Genomic DNA, 6,588 nt, shown 5'->3' on the forward strand with positions numbered 1-6,588 from the left:
AGCTTCATTTTCCTCATTGGTAGCTAGGAGTAGTAACACCTACCTCACGTATGTATTTGATGTGAAGAACATACATAATGTAAAACATATCAGTGCTCTTTGCTAAGAGTAGGCAATAAATGGTCATTATCACTTCAATCTCATGAATTATTTTTTTAAAACTTTCTTGCCAATATCATCAACTGCCTTGCCCTTTGTCTGGACCTAGTTAACAAAACTCAAACCCAGGGTCACTCAGTCCCTCCTTTCTCAGTCACATATCTAGATGCCAAACCAGCTGAAAACAAATGCCATGACCACGCCGGTCAGTGCCACTACAAATGCATTGTCACCCACATCAGTCGAGCTTTTAGCATTATCCAATGAGTTCTTAGCTACCCGTAATCCACTTCCACTCTTGTTTACCACAATAATGTTTTCAAACCTTCACTCTTCTGCTTTTCTCCACCACTGTCAGCAAATGAACTTAATTTTTAAAGGAAAAGGAAATACAGACCATTCTGCAAGAAGGTTCTCCACTTCCTGTCTCTCCCCACAACACAACCTTTAATGTAGTAACAGCCAGCTCTACCTCTCTTCTGTTTTAACTAAATGGATGTCCTGTGTTTCAGATGTTAATCCACCCATCCGTCTTTTGAGTCATATCTTCTTGCTTGCTTGGAAATCTTATTTAAATTGATTATATTCTCTCATCTCCTCTCCTGCTCCCCTCCTCCTCCTCTCCCCCTTCCCTTTACCTCCCATCTCTCTTCCTGCTCTCTCCTCTTTCACCTTTTTTTCTTTCGTGGTCTCCCATCTTGCCTCTCTGTATCCTTTTAGCAATCACCTTTTATTGCCTTTCCAGTGAAGCTGTGTTCCTCCGAAGAGCGATCTGGATTTACAACCACTTCTCATTTCCCATGATTATCTCAGCCACTGAATCTGTGACATGGTAATTCTGTTACAGTGAATCCGATCTACACGCATGTTTCAGTCCTTCTGTGGCATCTCTACCTGTTCAATAGTGTTTATCTTCTTTCTTCTTGAAAGTCTTCCCTCACATGACTTTTCTAGCAACACTTACTCTTGTGTCCCTCATTAGTCCACTGATAAAGATCTCACTCACTCACAGGATTTTTACTACATTTCATATTAATGCTCCAACATCTAAATTTTCAACCCTGTTTCTTTCTTTCCAATCTTTATAGCTAAAGGACAAGTCAAGCAAACAAACAAGGCTGGGGGGAGCTCAGCGGTGGAATACCTGCCTGCAGGTGCAAGGCTCTGGATGTCCTGTAATGTTTCAAACTTCCATTGTCCCAAAAGAAGCTCATCATCCACTTCCTGCCTTTAAGTTTACTGGATTCCTTCCCCTACTCCATCTTAGCACACAGCACTATCTTCCTCTGCTTTTCTCAAGCCAAAAACTATACTCAGCCATTGATGAAGCTCTCTCTACTTATCCATAATATTTCTTAAATCTGCTACTTTGTTATCATCATTACTCCCTGCCACTGTCTTCTGCTGACCTGGCCTGTGGTTTTCTATGAAAGTCCCTCAGTGTGTCTGCAGCAGTTACCAAAGCCACACTCATTACACAGCTGTTAAAATAAAAATGAAACAAGAACAGATTAAGATACCCAACATTAAACAGTCAATAGAACTGGTAAACCCAGAACTTAAACAAAAGACATTCTGATTGGAAAAATATTAACTCATTATGTCTGTTATACAAATAAGCCAAAGACAGCCTTTGTGTCCTGGTCTCTAACTTGTTTATTTCTTCATGTACACTGAAATGCAAGCTTCAAAGCTCCTCAGCACCAAACTCAGTTTTTAAAATACATCCAGTTATTTTTAAAAATCCCAAACCACAAGATCTGTAGCCCTTTGGAGTCTTCCTTCCTTACATGTCCTGTGAAACCTAATCTCACATTCACTGACTATTAATATTATAAAGATTTACAATCATAAGACTGGAAAATACTATGGAAAGTGTAAACAGAGTGGAGCAAGAAGACTTTAGAGAAGTGACATGCGTGGCTGGACTTTATTGTATGATAAACGCGCATCCTCTGGAGAACTCGAGAAGAGCAGTACCATGATATGACAAATATTCCCACAGAAACACTGTAGCTTCTAGGTTGAGAAGAGATTTTAGGGGACAAAGAACAGAAGAGGTTTTGGGAAGCTGAAATTTAGAATACAGTGGCAGCAGTAGAAGTAAGATAGAAGGTCAGTTCTTGAAGCTGCTTTGGAAATAAAGCCACCAGATTTTGCTCATAGGTTGCAAGTGGGGTGTGGAGGAGGAGGAGGATGAGAAGAAAATCAAATATTTACATCAGCCTAGAAACTGCACAAAACTTAATGCCAGAAGACTTGGGAATGATGCTGTATAACTGGGAAACAGTGCTTTGGGTCAAGTGACAACCCAGCCTCCTCTGTTGTAAGACTTTCTGTGCAATTTGTTTCCTTTCTTTTATCTTCAGTTTCTTTCCCTCTGCATTATATTTCTTTTTCCTTTCTTCATTTCTTTCTATATCTCAAGCCCCAAGGAATTCGAGATTTTAAATAAAAACATATTCAAGAAAATAATAAAAAAATTTTTTAAAAATAGGGGCTGAGGATATAGCTCTGTGGCATAAACACCTGCCTGGCAAGCACAAGGTCCTGAGTTCAATTCCAGTATCAAAATAATATAAATAAATAGGTGAAGGAAGCCAAAAATACAAGTAAATAACATACAAAGCGCCTACAGTGATCTGTAAGGCATTGAAGTTGAAATTGTTAGCCCAGGATATCACATCTTAACTAGAATTAAGGCATCCAATCAACACTGTCAGCTAGCTGGATGGACACTATGCTATGGAGGTATTCACAGCCTCACTTCTTGGTTTCTACACAGCATGAACACATGGTATAAGGATCTCCAAAGACTCTCTGTTTTTTATACTCATGTGGACAATCTTTGGTATGTGGTTTAACCTTTCTAAACTCAGCAATGTTATCTGTAAATGCTGAGACGAGGTATTAATCTCTGTATTGCTATAGTAAGATAATATGATGTGTGAAAATGTTATATTTATTTTCCAGCACTGAAAAAACAATATTAATTGAAACTCAGGTGCTCGAAGCAGCTCAAATTCTTTGGGTCAGAAGTCTTGGGATAGATTATCTGTATCTCCTACTCAGGGTCACAAACTTTGATAGACCACAAACCTACCAATGAGATGTTCCTCAGACTGCCTTCCTCATTTGGAACTCAGCATCCTTTTCCACCTTGTACAAGTTTTTAGTGAACATCGTCATGTGTGTATGACTGTGATCCCTATTTTCTTTCTATTGGCTGGCGACCAATCTCAGTTTCCAGACACTACCTGTATTTCCTTACAGTGTTGCCTCTATATGTTGTTTACAGCATAGATGTCTGCTTTCTCCAGGACGGGAAGATTGTCTGCTGATGTTTCCTACTTATTTTAAGAACTTATCTAAGTAGGTCAAGTTCATTGAGAGAATCTGCATTGTGATTCTAAGCAGTCAATTGATTTGTAAACTAATCACTAGAGTGACAGCTCATGAATTAAAGTTTGCTCCCTCTCATCAGGCCAGAGTTATACAAGGTCTTGGTCACTGGAGCTCATCATAGGCTCCGCCTGTTTTATGTTGTGTACCGTGACACTCACTTCCCACAAATAGAGTAATTGAAACATGATTCTTTCAAGAAGTTCTAGTTGGTGCACTCTGTTTCCAAACCAGAATCTTGAGTCTAATAAGCAATTGTTGCACTATTATAAAATGATGTTGCCCCAAGGATTTCTCAAATTCATAAATTACTTTCTCTTTCACTTATTTCTTTATCATTGATTTAATAAATATGTGATGGCTGTCTACTCTACCTGGCACCATGTTAAACACTGTGATCAATAACATTGCCATGATCTGGGTCAGGTATATAGCTCAGCAGTATAACACCTGCCTGGCAAGCATAAAGTTGCAAGTTTGATTCCCAGTACCAAACAAACATACAAGCACACAAAACCTTATCATGATCTTAGCCTCTGAAGCACTCATAGTTAGTAGCAAGAATGAAACCTGTAGAGAAACTCTTCAAACAGATAAGTAAAGATGTAGAATAAAGTAGTTGCTAATTGTGTAAGAAGCTGTCAGCTATTGATGCACTTATAGCACAGTAGTAACATTTTCTAATGCATTTGTACAAGAAGATCCTTGAGAGCTTGTCTGGAGGTTCTAGCAGCAGAGCACAGCTACTCATACACCTTCAACCAAAGAGAGGTCCTTCTCTATTGGGAGTGGTCGTCCTCTTCGACGGAGCACGCAGCTTTGAGACCGAGGCCCATGGAGCATTGAGGGAGGAAGGAGACACCTGCCTAGCCAGCCAGGTCAGCCAAATTCAACCCTGGGATCCACTGGGTGACAGATGTCACAGGCAGATTGCCACACATCCAGAATGACCCTGATTGCCTGAAAAATTGACCAAGTACTATTAAGATGTTAACATTTGTTGACACTACTCAGAAACATCACGATATTATCCTCTAGGGAGAATCCAAGCCTCTTTTATAATACTCCCTTAAATTCTACCAACAATGAGTAAAAATATTACCAGTATAATTTTGATCAACATTCAGATCATTGTTTTATGCCACAGTCCTACTACATAAAATCTGATCACAGAGAATTCTACTTACTATTCTCTGGGTCTTATATTGGATCTCAATGCGAACTTTCTCCATCTGGAGAATTTTCTCTATCAGAATTAGTTTGGGTGGATAAAACAAAATAATAGTTACTTAAACAAGATAGAAATTTATTTCTACTTCATAATTATTTTTTAAAACCTGAACCTATGTGTTGCAGGGCTGAAATGGGGTTCCATGACAAGACAAAGCTAGCTCATCACCCTTAGCTCATGACTTTCACCTCATGGTCCAGGAGACCAGAAAGGTTGCAGCTGGACTGCATGATGGCCGGCTGAAAAGAGGGAGGCTCAAAGAAGAGAGGAAAAAAAAAGGCACATGCTAACTGAATGATGACTGAGATTTTGAAAAATTGTATAATAAAAGAGAGAAAAGAATTATCCTTGCAGTTTAAACAAATCCAGATAAAAGGGGTCCTCTTCATGATCCCTCCTCATTAAACTGAGCTCCCAATACAAAGTTTCAAGATGAAAACACAGAGAACTGGTGTAACAATATCTTATGGGGAAAAAATGAAAGATTAATATATTAAAACTCTATCAGATAAATGTAACAGAAACCTGCCTAAAATGAACTGAATCAATAAAAGGAGTTTTAACTGGAAAGGCAGTTGCCTAATGTTCAGAGTTTAGAAAATTATCCAGCAGCCAAGACTTTAGAGAACACATATTGAACTACCATCAAGGATAAACTGGTTGCTGAAGAGATGCCCTAAATTTGGTCATATTTTCAGGGTATTCTCTGTACATATCATCTCTGTTTCATTGGAATGCATGGTGATATCAACTCTGTTTTCTTAGATTTCTCAATAGGGCGAACATGAAGGGCATCTTCAGACCAAGTAACCAAAGGACACATTTCACAAGAACATGGATCAGAGGACAAACAGAAAAAGATTCTATCCTTAGAAATGGACTTAGTTTACCCAGAATGGAAACTATTCCCACTATGGACTATTCCCTACTGGCCTCCAACTGAACCAGGATTGGAAAATAGGAGAGGGAAGGCTACTGAGGAAAAAAATTCAACAGTGGTCTGTCAGTTCTGGAGTTGACATGCTACAGCACTGAAAGACACAGATACCAGTCCCAACAGCAGGGTCAGAGGCAAAAAGAAAATAGATGTTACCTTATTATTATAGAATCTTAATATTTCTTCAGGAATAATTTGAGGGGAAGATCAGTTTAAGGAATTTGTATTTCACTGTAGGAACAAAGGATGTTCTTGATTAAAAGAAGGGGTTCATTCTGTTTAGTTTTAAAGAAAGACAACACTTTTCAGGCACTTTGTCTTTCTGGCCTCATGCAACTGAGCGAGGCTTTTATCTGGTGTATGTTGCATAACCCTGGCTAGTTCTCCCACCCAGCTGCACAGAGGAGCCAAGGGAGCTCCCTTGAGTTTTCCTCCCAGCCAAGCCAAAAAACACAGAAGATGGGAATCCAACCAGTTCTGCTGTGTGCCTTGGGCCAAACATTATCCTGGCTTTCTGTGCTTTCCCCCAGAGCTTGTTGTTAGATAGTGTGCTTTCCTTGACTCGAGAAGTGCTGACATTCAAAATTTAGATGGGAGTAGAAGCAAAGAATACAACTAGTCCTTCTACTTGACCCTGGCCCCAGTGTAGAAACCAAGCTGAAAGGATCAGTGAGTGAGCAAGGCCAGCTCAGTGCACGGAGCACAGAGAGCTCTCCATAGGAGGTTGGAGTCGACCCCAGATAGTAATAAACTGTTCCCTTGTTTGGTTTTATTTCTGTGCACTTATTTTCCTCGATAAATGGGCATTATTGCCTGTTTAGAATTAATATGCATAATATGCTTGTCTTGGTCACCCATCTCTCTTTCTGTAATTCTGTTTTGCGCACAGATCCATATACTTTATAGTAATGAATCTATA

This window comes from Cavia porcellus, unplaced genomic scaffold (genome assembly GCF_034190915.1).
Source record: "Cavia porcellus strain 051 isolate PalLab524CR breed Dunkin Hartley unplaced genomic scaffold, mCavPor4.1 scaffold_24, whole genome shotgun sequence".
Taxonomy (NCBI): Eukaryota; Metazoa; Chordata; class Mammalia; order Rodentia; family Caviidae; genus Cavia; species Cavia porcellus.